This window comes from Leptonychotes weddellii, chromosome 10 (genome assembly GCF_054177405.1).
Source record: "Leptonychotes weddellii isolate Sample4059 chromosome 10, ASM5417740v2, whole genome shotgun sequence".
Lineage (NCBI taxonomy): Eukaryota > Metazoa > Chordata > Mammalia > Carnivora > Phocidae > Leptonychotes > Leptonychotes weddellii.
In genome coordinates this window covers 107,986,154-107,999,620 of record NC_138378.1, presented here as the reverse complement: position 1 = coordinate 107,999,620, position 13,467 = coordinate 107,986,154, and the positions used below count along the sequence as shown (strand labels likewise).

Genomic DNA, 13,467 nt, shown 5'->3' with positions numbered 1-13,467 from the left:
TGAAGAAGCAAGATGGGATGGATTTAATGGGTTACTTTCAGAGCCACAAACAAGACTGACTTAAGACTTTGGCCAACTGGTATCTATCTGAATGGAAGATGGTTTGGTTGGTTGAAAATGAGCTAGGTGATGTCCTAATGTGGCTTTTGATTAATTCACACCAATGATTCTGAATTTGTGCCATCTACTTTAAAAAGAAACCAACTTGTGAAGTATTCTTATTTTTCATCCAGAGAGGATTAGTGGAGAGAAAATTAAGTTCCCTCATCTAAGTAAGTACCTCAGGGAACTATTCACCTATCAATGTATGGGAGAGTTTCAGCCTGCAACTTACCCAATTTCATTAGCATTAATGGGAGTTTTGTGTGAAATCCTGTGTGAATCATTGCTTTAGGAGATCTGTAAGAGTTGTTTGATTACTTTTATTTTGTAATGGCTCTATTCTCCAGCTCAAACTTTTAACTCGTTAGACTTGCAATAGATGCTAGTTTGGAAGGAATCAAACTTGGACTTCTAAAGGTAATTAAATCAGAGGAGCATCACATGGAATCATTCACCACTCTATTAGATGCATGCTGCATATTAGGTGCCCAGATGTTCTACTGGATTGCAGTTGATAGTATGTGAGGACTCAAACTTGAGTTTTTAGCTCTCATCCAATTATGTTTTGTTAATATGAAAAAAAATAAAATATGTTTTATTAATATGTACTCATTTATTAGTATTCTTACTCAAGGCCTTTATTTTTCCCTCATTGCTGGGCCATGAATTCTGTACCCATTTGGATGATGCTTCAAGTACCCTACCCTTGCCTTTCCTCAGCTTCTACTTTCCAATGATCTTTACATAGTATGAAAACAGAATTTGTGTCCAAATCTGGGCAATTTTGAAAATGAAAGGAGAAACTAGTGAGGCTGCATGGCCTGGATGCACATGCACAAACACCCTGGAAGTGCACTAGGGAACCTCAGCAGCCTTAGTGATGGGGAGGAAGAGAGAGCAAGAAGCCCAGATGGTGGGCAGCCCTAGGCCCCTCTGACCGAGGTCCAGCTTCTGTCACTGCCAGTGGCCTCTTCCTATGGACCTAGTGTGCTCACACACATACGGGCCTGGGATAGAAGAGTATTTTGGGAATTCAGAAGAAGAGATGACTTTGACTAGATGAAAATTCAGATGAATTACCTGGTGAATGAAAAAGAAAGCACCAGAAATCTGACAGTATTTCCCTTTCTTTGATGAAAGCCTCACTTTATGTGTAATAAGGGAGATATATTGTGAAGAAGCAGGAGCATGGAATCAGAGACTCCAGCAAATCCGGATCTTGATGCTGGTGTAAGTGAACATTCGGATGGTTGGATCAAGATTCAGTTTCAGGGGGCGTCTGGGTGGCTCAGGCGTTAAGCGTCTGCCTTCGGCTCAGGTCATGATCCCAGGATCCTGGGATCGAGCCCTGCATCGGGCTCCCCGCTCCGCGGGAAACCTGCTTCTCCCTCTCCCGCTCCCCCTGCTTGTGTTCCTTCTCGCTGTCTCTCTCTCTCTCTCTGTCGAATAAATAAATAAAATCTTTAAAAAAAAAAAAAAAGATTCAGTTTCAGATGACTTCGCTGTAGAATTTGAAGTTGAGTCTTGATTCAGAAGATTATAGCCTTAGTGAAGAAGAAGAATTCTCAGAGGAAGATGATGAGGTATATCAAGGTAAATCAGACAGGACAGAGTGATATAGAGTCACTTGAAGAAGATCCTGAAATTTCTTCTGCAGTCTACTGGAAGTATAATTTTTGAAATAAAATGAACCCACCCCACTGCAACAGATGTTGGGCAATTGGTGAGAAGTGGCTTCATAAAGAGAGAAAATATCTGTAAAAACCAATCTAGAAAAGTCAACACAAGTAGAAGAGGGCTTTGATGTTCCTGATTATAAAATTAATAATAATAATAAACAAAAAACTACAGTGGATGATTCCAAAGAGACATATGTTGAAGAAAATGATGATCACACAAACCTCCCAATTCTGACAAAAGTAAACACTATTCTCAGCCATGGACTTCTAATTGCATCACTTATAGCAGCCAAGATGTCAAGGAGTTTGAGTGTGAAAAAACGTGAGACAAAGAAGAAAGTATGGAATCTAGTTTTCTCCTTAATGCCATTGATTCTCATGGGATTTGCCTAAAAATAGTTGCATTTTCCATTGCAATATAGGACACCTTATGGCATGTTTTACATGTGCAAAGAAGTTTTAAACAAGTATGCATAAGTCCTAGAGATCTGCTGTACAACATAGTACATACAGTTAATACATATTAGGCACTTAAAGTACATTGAGGGTAGATGACATGTCAAGTGTTCTTATACACACACACACACACACACACACACACACACACAAAGAACAAAACACAAGGAAATTGTTGGAGGTGATGGATATGTTTAGGACCTTGACTGTGGTGATAATATCATGGGTGTATGCTTATGTCCAAACATACCAAAATGTATACATTAACACATATAATTTTTTGTAATTTATATCAGTTTTACCTCAATAAAGCTTAGAGAGAAGCAAGCCCTACTCAGTATGAAGACAACCAATTCAAACGATTGTGATATTCCCCTAGTCGACCTGTCCATAAAAGTAGAATTATGTATTTCTAACACTATAACCCTAAACATTTAAACGAACATGAAATGTATCATTTTTTTTTATAAGTCAAAGCAAGAAAATATCTTCGTTCATGTATCTTTCTTCTCATCAGTGTAATTTACCTATTGGGGTTGGTAGTGAATATTTACTTCCTTTTAGAAAAATGTAAGTTCTGTCTCTATTTTATATTTGGTTTTTGATGTAATTTAGATTGGATATACTGCTCATCCTTTACTCCTATTCCTTATATTTTAAATCTTATCCACTCTCTCTTAAATGAGAAGTACCTAATTTTATTTTTATATAAGTAGGGCATTTAAATGTAACTTATTTAGTACTTTTCATGTAAGGAGAAAAAGTTTGTGCAAAAGATTTAATATTAAAATTTTAAATGCCCTTTAATCTTGAGATTTTTACTTTCTCTCCTCTTTCAGAGCCTCTTATTTTTCCAGATGAAAAATAAATTGGTAGTTATATTTGGTGCTGTGTAATTAAAGTGTACTTTTTCTCCAGCCACTTTGGTGTATAAGGGATTAGTGGTAAAGATGTTGTCTCTTGAGAAGTCTTTGGGAATAGGCATCATTTATCCATAAAACAGATCTTTTTAAGTCTCCATAGTAGAACATGGAGTGGTCCTGGGGGGGTACAGCCTGGGATATTGGACTCCCCTGCACAGGATTTCAGGATTTGGTGGAATCAATTGTTTCCCCTAAACTGATACACAAATCTAAGACACTTTGAGGTATATTCTTGGGCTGGGTTACATAGTGCTTGGTAGTTTCCTAGATTTCAGAGCTTATGGCAAGTTCTAGAAACCAGTGAATTCGGGAAGATAAATTTAGAAATCTGATAGAAAAAAAAGTTCATTTTAAAACTAGCTAGAAGGGTCATAACTTTTTTCTAAATTATCCAGAAATTATGTGTCACCTTTCTCCAAGAAAGGGTCAAAACATAGGATTCTAAAATCTCTCTCAAACCATGTCGATTTCTTGATTCATGTTTAAATATAAATCTTATTTGAAGCAAAACATTGTGAATAACCACTTTGATTTAGGGTCCCGGTGTTTTTCTCCTGTGTGTGATCGTTGTGTATACGGGTGAGGGCAATAAAATCAACTGAACTACAAGTGTGGAATAGGGCTACAGAGTCATTGCAAACAACTTTCCATTCCAGTCACTAACAGTATATTGTTGTTATAAACTTCAGAACCACCCCCCCCACACACAAATGCTTACCCATGTATGCATATGTAAGCAAGAAACAAATGACCGAAGGGATTAGGACATCAGCCAAAGAGTGGTCCTCAAATACAGTAAAACTTCATTAGTCTGGGATTTAGATCACATTAACTAGAACTAAGTAGAACTCATCTTTTTGAGGAGAGTTGGTGGCATATATGTCTGCAGTGACTACGCTATTTATAAAACATTCATATCTATGTGCAGTTGGAGTCTCCTGCATGCCTATGGATCAGTAACATAGTCTTCCTTTTTCACATTTTCAGGTTTAGTGTATTTACTTATTGATTTACAAATAACTTATTAAATGTGTGATTAGAAAAAAATGAAAGAAGAACCATTAATGATGATGTAAGGACAACAAAGATAAAATGAGTGACCTAGCCTTTGACTCTAACCTTCTGAAATATAAACTCACGCACATAGATAAATGCCTGGTCTGTAAAATCTAGAAAAGTTCAGCTTATAAACACCCTAGGTTTTTGTTTGTTTGTTTGTTTTTCACACATGTTTTTCTACCCTCCTACCTCTCCAGTTTTATTCCAACTTGCCTTTCATCTGACCAAGATCTCCATCCTTCTATTCTACTTTTCCATTATCTATTTCTATCATATTTCATTCCCACCCCCTTCACCCCCTTCTTTCTCCTGTAGATTTCAATGGCACTTCCCCAATCAAACGCCAGAGTAGAGACACTGTGCAGAGAAAAACCAGAATCCCACAAAGTGCTGTTCCTTTAGGTGCATTTTCTCTAGCATCAGATGGGCACCAAGACTGTTGGAAAACCTGTTGTCTCAGTAAACTATCTCACCGTTACTCTTCTAGCTATTTTAAATCTTCATCTTCCTGTATTCTTCAACTAACTCACTAGCCCTGTAACGTACCTGGAGCTAATAACTCTAGCTTTTATTTCAGAACAAACAAATGCCATTACAATTGGAAATCTGTCCAAGTCAAACCCATAAAGGTAAATGTACCTAAACCCTTATTTTTATCTTTTACATGTGAGTAAAAGTGTAAGAGAGACCTTCCCCTTTTGAAGGATTAATTCATTCGCCAGAATTCTCGAATCTATAGCCTGCTACCTCCCAAGAGACCTGGCTGCACTGATTTTCCCTCTTTCTGCAGTGACTTCAAATAAAACAAATTAGCTAACATTGGTTGAGAGGATGTGGACCCACATTCACAGATGAAGAGAGGAAGGAGAGAGGAAGACCTAGAGAAACGTCCAAAATCACGCTGCTTGAAAATGGAAGGGCTAGAATTAAGACTGAAATGTGTAGCACCACAGAGAGGAATTATTTGCTACCGTATATTATCTGTATCATATAATCACTTAAACATCCTCAAGTCTCTCTCATCCTAAATCAAATTCCATGAAATAATCCTAGAATTACTGTCTATTCTTACTGTCTCTAATTTTCACACTTCCCATTTGTTCATCAACTCACAACACTCTGGCTTTGCTTTCTCTGTTACCCTGACACATCATTTTCCTTGTGATCATCTATCAGCTCTTTGTGGCTATCACTTCTCTTTTCTGAGTCTTCTTGATATTTGCTATTTTTCATTACTCAATGTTTTTATAAATGTTCTTTCCCTGAACTCTAGGACACCACATGTTGTGGCTTTCTTTCTACCTCTCAGCTTGCTCTGTTTTGCTTTCCTTCATGTACTGCTCTTTCCTTAAATGGTTCCCACTGCTTGTCAGAGGCTTCAGTTCTTGGTCACCTCATCTGTCACGATGACTTGGGTAAGGACCCGTTTGTTGCTGCTTCCCAGAAGCTGTAAGGAAGTTCTGTTGGAACCCTTATTCACCACTGCCACCTCTACCCTCTCAAATGCACCTAGAGTTTTAGAGTTCTTTTCACAACCCAGAGGTGTGGTGGGAACTTCACAGTGAACTAGTAATTGACGATGTAGCTGAGGAAATATTTGGATTGCCACGGTCTTTGGGTCTTCATTGTGTAGCTGGGTTTTCTTGCACCCATTCCTGATGCAGCCTGATAAATGGTTTTACTTCATCATCTCCCTGTTGTGGGTGCGAAGGTTGACACTATTGTCATCTGCAGGTTTTTTCTGCATTTGGTCCTTTACAGGTGTCCAGATACTAGCTTGAATTCTCAATCTGAGTTACCAATCTGTGTGTTGCAGAGAAGGAATGATAGTTCCCAATTTTATAGAAATAATAAGGCAGCTCTTGTAAATAACAATCTTAGGAGTTTTCTGATGGAAGACTAAAGCCTGTGGCTCCTCTAACTTGCAGAATTGGAAATTCTCATCTTTTGTTTGCATTCTTGGCTCTTACACAGTTTATTTTATTTTTTTAAAGTTTTATTTTATTTTATTTCAGAGAGAGAGCACATGCACAAGCATGAGCAGGGAGAGGGACAGAGAGAGAAGCAGACACCCTGCTTAGCAGGGAGCCCAACGCGGGGCTCCATCCCAGGAGCCTGGGACCATGACCTGAGCTGAAGACAGACGCTTCACCGACTGAGCCACCCAGATGCCCCTCTTACACAGTTTAGATGTGCAAACATCAGTGACTATGCAACAAAGGTACTCTCACCAGTAAATCAGCAATGAGTGGTGTTCACGCAGAGATACATCGGTTTATTTAGGGCCAGACCTGCTCTGGTGCCCAGCATATCCCTCCTTCTCTGCTTAGCGGCAAGCAGAGAACAGGTATACACAGTTGTAAGCAAGTGCCAGGATATGCCATTAGCAAAATTTGCTGCCAAGTTCTTGGACTGGTCTTGCCTAAAGGTAATTTAATTTTCTTTGAAGACAGGGTGTAGGTTAGGGTGTACTTCTGCTTAGATTTTTTGGTCCATTTTTAGCCCACCCATTTACCTTTTCCTGTCCCATTATACTATTTTGGTCCCTACAGAACAGAGATACGTGACTAGGGAAGAAGGAGAATGCTAAAGTGGAGGGTTAAAGGCAGAACTGAGTGCCCCAGGGAATCTCACACAGACCTCTGCACATATCTGATCACTGCATAGATCACTGCTTACTTTTCAGTTTCCCCTTTTAGAGAGTAATATCTTCAGAATAAAAGGAACATACTTTTATTAGTCTAAATGAACTGTAGTGCCAAACCCACCATAGTCCATCAATGCTCATAAAACTTGCAACCACCAAGGAAGCTTCAATGGAGTATTTGTCTTCTCAGAAAGTAACAGCAACAATTTTTACCATACCCCATCAAAGCTTGTAATTTTATTGTTACCTCTGGATGAATTTCACACATCCATCTTTTCATGCAATGGTAATACCCTACGAAAATTTCAGACTTTCATTACTCCATTTGTTACTGAAATGTGTGTCAAAGAAACAGGAAAGGTAAAATACAGGTCAGGCCCATCATGGTACCTTTGTATCCCACAAACCCAGGGTATAAATTTCTGGACTAGTCTGATAGCACAATGTTAACACTTACCCTGACATAATAAATTCAACCCCACAGTTAAGATTCAGCTATAAGATTAGTCATAATAATACTTGGTAGAATCTTTCCAGGTTCTCTCCTTCTTTCTACCCACTCCAGATATCTATATTTATGCACACACATATACATGTGCATATATATGTAAATGTAAACTTATCTACACATGTGTATATACATATAAATTTATATATTCTATATACATATGTTATAAATATTATATATACACATACATATTTATTATATGGATTTACATATTGGAAAATAAAATTCACCTTGAGAATGAATTTCAGTTTGGCAATATGCATTAAGATTTCCTCTAAATAGTCACAATTTTAATCCAGGGAATCTATATCCAGTAATTTATTCTAAAGTTATTGAGACATGCATGCAAAATTTTAAGTATAAGAATGTTTTTAGTAGTATTATTTTCAATAGAAAATAAATGACAGACACATCCTTAATAACAGTCTACTATTTAACTAAATATACCCATTTTGTCAAATATTATTCAGTTCTTCCTGTAAATCAGATTTCAAAAGAATATTAAATAATACAATAAAATATCCATAAAGTAATTTAAAGCGGGAAAAAAAAGCAGCATATAATATTGTTACACATATAATGGTGATGGTGCTGTCTTAGGCATTTTATATATATATATACATATTTTGTCCTACTTTTGTCTAATATTTGTCTATTTCTGTCCTATCTTTTTCACTTTTTCTGTCCTAAAAGGTATTTTATTTTTATGGTCATAAACATTAAATGGTTGTTAAAAGATTTCTTAATCGTTAAAATCAGAAACAACTAATAGAATGGGATCTAATATGGTTAATTACAGATGTCTATGTTTAGGTATACACATTTGAGAAGACAAAAAAAATTTAATAAATATTCATGATTTTAATGAGTCAAGATCAGTTTTAGGCAACAGTTTGCAGTGTCTCCTGACAAGACAAATGTAGTCTGTGAATGACTGTAATATTTCTATTAGGAAAACAAAGTGAGAACCCCTCTGTTCTTGGACCCCATGTTTGGACTATGGTGCTTGGTTCCAAGGACCACATTTCAAGAGACTCAACGACATGTAAACTAGTGTAACCAAAATTACAAATGGCTGCCATGTGGCATCACAAAGTCCTCCAGACTAGTAGTTCTAGCAGGGGCATCTGTTTTGGTTAAATATAAAGGCATATTTCTTAAGATCAGGACTATAAAAAAATGAAACCAGTTTTCCTGTGACATCATTATGCTACTTTCACAAGCAAATGGGAGAGCATCTGAGTGGTCCCTATGGCATGAGCCCTGTTCCATAAAGAAAGTAGATGAACTCCACCCACTCTCCCTCCAAATGCACAGAATCCTGAGACGTATATGGCAGAACAATCTGGGTGTTTTCGGATGAAGACACTTTTTTTCATTATGAGGATTCCTTCCCCATTAATAAAATGTTGAAAAATGTCACAGAAAAGGGGATGAGCATGAATCACAGAACAGAATTACTTTTATAATGTAGCATGTTTTAAGAAGACTCAAGCAGATGCACATAGAAACAGTTTGCCAAATTATTTTACAATAATATTATAAAATATTTTTTCTCAATGGAAACGCTTATGGCTATCAACCTAAGAAAATCCTGTTGGAATGTATGTGTTCAAACCTGTCTTCAGAAACTACTTAATATGTCGATAATTACTTATGAGTCTATTTAATGTCTGGTTTTGAATTGCTTTTTCTGTGATTCACAAAAAAAGTACAAGTATGCCAGATGGCAGTGCATAAAATGAGAATAATTTAATGCTATTGCTTAACAAAGTACTGTAACTTGGCTTACTGTGAGAAAGAAAATTTATTTTTAGGATGTCAACCTTCACATCTAAATGTATGTCTGTATGTATATGTGTGTGTGCATACATATATGTGTGTGTGTGTGCATGTGCATTATAAGACTATATAGGGATTTTTCATCTGTATATTGTTTACTCAGGCATTTTGTGTATTCATCAACAGAATTTAATGGGCACATACTTTGCATTGAATTTTCTTTGTGATATGTTTATTCCTTACAGGATAGGGATGAGAAGATGGATCTGACAGAAAAGGATAAAAAAGTATCTACATTAAGACCCTATTCAACAAATGCAATATGGCTATTAAGCAAAGTCAATATAATAAATGCAGGAGGGAAAACACATTCAAACCTTTCAAATGAAGCTGTGTGGGCTGCTCAATTATAAAGCATATTTACAAATAAAGTGAAACCTGAGATTATACAGCATGAACGTGCTAGGTAATTATGAGTTAATGCAACAAAATATATCATTTTGCTTATTCCTTATCAGTAGGGGGTTTAAGGTAATGGATACCTTTTTAATGAAATAAATGGAAAACTATTTGAAAACACTGGGTAAAAACAAGAGTCCTAATTAATAATCTGCTCTTTGCTATTTCCTGTTGCAGATTTTAGCCAATGTTCTATATTCAGCTGTAATCTAACCATACCCATTTAACTTCCAACTGAAAGCAGGGAAATGTCTTCAAAGTATCCTCTACTTCCAATGCATTGCCAAATTCTCTCTTCTAATTTTTCATTTCATAAAAGTAAAAATAATCTCAGAAAGTTATCTTTAGTGCTTCTCCACAAAACCCGCATCTTATCTCTACAACATCCCTCATCTCATTTAAAATTGTGAGGACTAGAGTTATCTTCTTTGCATTTCAGACAAATTAACTTGTCCCATTTTATCCCCATCTCCTTCTAGTTGCCTTAACTTCTTGCTGCCAATTGGTGAACATCTGCCATTCGAAACCATACCAAATCATTTTACTTTCCTCTGGATCTCTCTTCCATTCATAGCCAAGTATTTTTTTTTTCATGAACTCAAGTATTTTTTAATTACTAATTTTTTTCTAATTACTAAAAAGCCTTGAATGCTTGAATGCTCTAGGTAATACCTCAGAGGCATCTGTTACTTTTAGGGTCCCACTATCTTCCAAAGGACAACCTTTGCTACTTTGCCTGAAGTTAGTCTGCCCTTCCCAAAGTTCCATAGAGTCAGAGCTCAACTTTACCTTTCTGCTTATTCTAGCACACAGAGCTAACCATGCTTGGATTCTCAATCAACATCAAGTAGCTAATCAACAAGTAAATTTCCCAATATTTAAGTCAGGGTTGGGTCAAGAACCAAAATAATGTATGTTTTTTGATTTACTGAGTTGATGGTTGAATAACAATCCTACAAAAGTGGGCTTAATCCATCCAAATGAACCAAAAACAGTAATGAGGATGTTCCACACGCTTATAAGCCTCAGAAGTCATGTCTCTACTACAAAATGCTAGGGATAAAGTGAGAATTTTATTGCCTGTTTAATTGCCCTCGAATCCCTAGAGTCCCAACAGAAAGAATAAGCACACTGATACCTACTTGGCATTTGAAGTCACAGTGCCAATCTGTCACCATCCTGTAAGCAATATATAAATTCTCTCTGCAGCTGCAAAAGAACTGTCTTCTCTGCCCTATTCATTTATTTGAAAGGAAAGTAACAACCTTACTCTACACCATTTGCAGGTATGGTGACTGCTGTCCCTGCAACTGATTAAGCTCCATTTGTTTACATAATATTAAGGAGTATTTCAGGCACCAATCTTTCAAGTTGCCAACAAAAAACACTTTGTTCTCAGTTTTTTTAAAACATAATTAATCTGTAGACTTCTGTGCTAGGTTAACTCAATTGATTTTTTTTTCCTGCCCCCTCCCCCCTCCCCTTTGTCACTTGACAGCTTGAAACTGGGCTTGGAAAAGCTCATTTGCATTCTTGCAGCAAGGCTGCAGAATAAACCAAGGAAATGCGTCTATTTGTGTACTTCAATATATGACTGTGCTTGCTTCAATCAAGACTTATTTTCAGTATCATGGCCAACAAAAGCATTAAACTGGTTTTCTCCGACATGAGTGATAAGCTGTAGAATGTATTTCTTTAAAGGATTTTTTTTCTGTGACGCTTATGGAATGCAATAAAGAACAGAAGCAAGAGTGCAAATCTCACTAGAAATTCATAATGCTACCTTGCCATTTGACTCTTTCTCCTTGTTTCCTGACATGTTAAGTACCTTCATTATAGTTTAGGTTGTAACTTATTATAAGTTTAAAAGATTACAGATATTTCAAAAAGGAATTATTTTAAAAAATCAGTATTTCACAGTGAACTTTAAAAATTTCATTCTCAGCCCAAGATTGTCATTTCATATACTGATCTCTTTTGGGAGTTGATGCTGGTACTGCCTTCTAAGAGTGAGAAACATCTAAAGTCTTATTTTTTCAGGCATTAGTATTGTTTCAACATAATCTCTTCTGGGTATTTTTTTTTTCTAATTCTTCCCCCATGAAAATACTTGGTGCAATTTCACTTAAATTATTTCTTCCTTAACTATTTCCCTGCCAGGGACCAAAGATTTAGTTGAACCTAATTATTTTTCTGACTATAAATTCATGTGGTTTCATCTATAAAATGGAAATCTGTATCTGTGTGTGTGAGAGAGGCAGAGAAAGAGAGGAGAGAGAGAGACTGGCAGAGATGGGAGGGGGGAGAGAGGGGGAGGCATGGGGAGGCAAGGGGAGAGAGGGGGAGACATGGAGAGAGGGGGGAGGGGGGACAGGGGAGAGATTTGTGTGTTACTGGTACAAGTGAAAGAAAAAAAATCATGTTCCTTATGTTCCACATAATGCTATAGTACAGTGTGAATGACAGAGGTGATGTTCTCAGTCATTTCAGTCAACGCATTCTTCTTTTCACAACCTAATCTCCTTCATCTGAAAGAGAAATATATTTTTAGCCACCTCTCTGGGACCAAGTCATTGATTTATGAATATAAGGTGAAGGACTTCATGAATTTTTTCCTGACCTCCATCTGTCATTTTCTCAGTCATATCTATTTTAAGAAATATAAAACAAATTGTCCTAATGGGGCACATTATCACCTTGATATATCACACAGGAAGAACTCCCTCTGCTTCTTATCACACCCATACAGAAAATTAGTTTTACACTGCCCTAAGCTGATTTTCTGTCTATTCTTTATTATTTTATACTGATAATGATATACATTACTCAAATGCTGATTCATTCTGAATATTCTCACCAGAGATTGGAGTAAGTCCCTTCAAGTCTTTTGTAGATAAGGACAGAAACCAGAAGCAATTGTTCCTGCAACTGAGAATTCCTGGAATATTAATCCACCAAAGCTGACCAATGGATCATTGCAGTGACTGCCAACTTTTCCTTTACTACATATGAGTTCACATTCTAACAACACTACCAGTTATGTCTTTGATAAACATCACACCTGTTAAGGCAAGCCTCATCCAAAATAAGCTTAGAAAACACTTACATCTCTAATCATTAGGAAAATGCGAATCAAAGCTATAATGAGATACCATCTCACACCCATTAGGATGTCTATTAAAAAAAATAATACAGAAAAAAAACAAGTGGTGGTGAAAATGTGGAAGAAATTAGAACCCTTGTATACTGTTGATGGAAATGCGAAAATGTGCAGTCGCTATAGAAAACATAGTATAACAGTTCCTCAAAAAATTAAAAATATAACTACCATATGATCCAGCAATTCCATTTCCATATATATACTCCAAAAAATTGAACCTTGGATTTGTACACCCATGTTTATAGCAGCATTATTTGTGGTAGCTCCAACATGGAAACAACCCAAGTTTTATTGACAGATGAATAGATAAGCAAAATGTAGTGTATACATACAAGGGAATATTATTTAGCCTTAAAAAGGAAGAAAACTCTGACTTATGCTACAACATGGATGAACTTTAAGAACATTATGCTAAATGAAATAAGCCAGTCTCTTTCTTTCTCCTTCTCTCTCTCTCTCTCTCTCACACACACACACACACACACACAGCAACTACAGTATGATTCCAGTATTCTCTTGGTTAGATGCAGAGTGGGCATATGCCAATATATTCTATAAGAATAAATCAGAAGGGCGCCTGGGTGGCTCAGTTGGTTAAGCGACTGCCTTTGGCTCAGGTCATGATCCTGGAGTCCCTGGATCGAGTCCCGCATCGGGCTTCCTGCTCGGCAGGGAGTCTGCTTCTGCCTCTG

At 36.8% G+C, this 13,467-nt stretch overlaps 1 pseudogene; it reads left to right on the top strand.

The window, feature by feature from the left end:
- The first annotated feature begins 918 nt into the window (after nt 1-918).
- Nucleotides 919-2,244, top strand: LOC102734677 (E3 ubiquitin-protein ligase Mdm2-like; annotated as a pseudogene).
- The last annotated feature ends 11,223 nt before the right edge of the window (nt 2,245-13,467 follow it).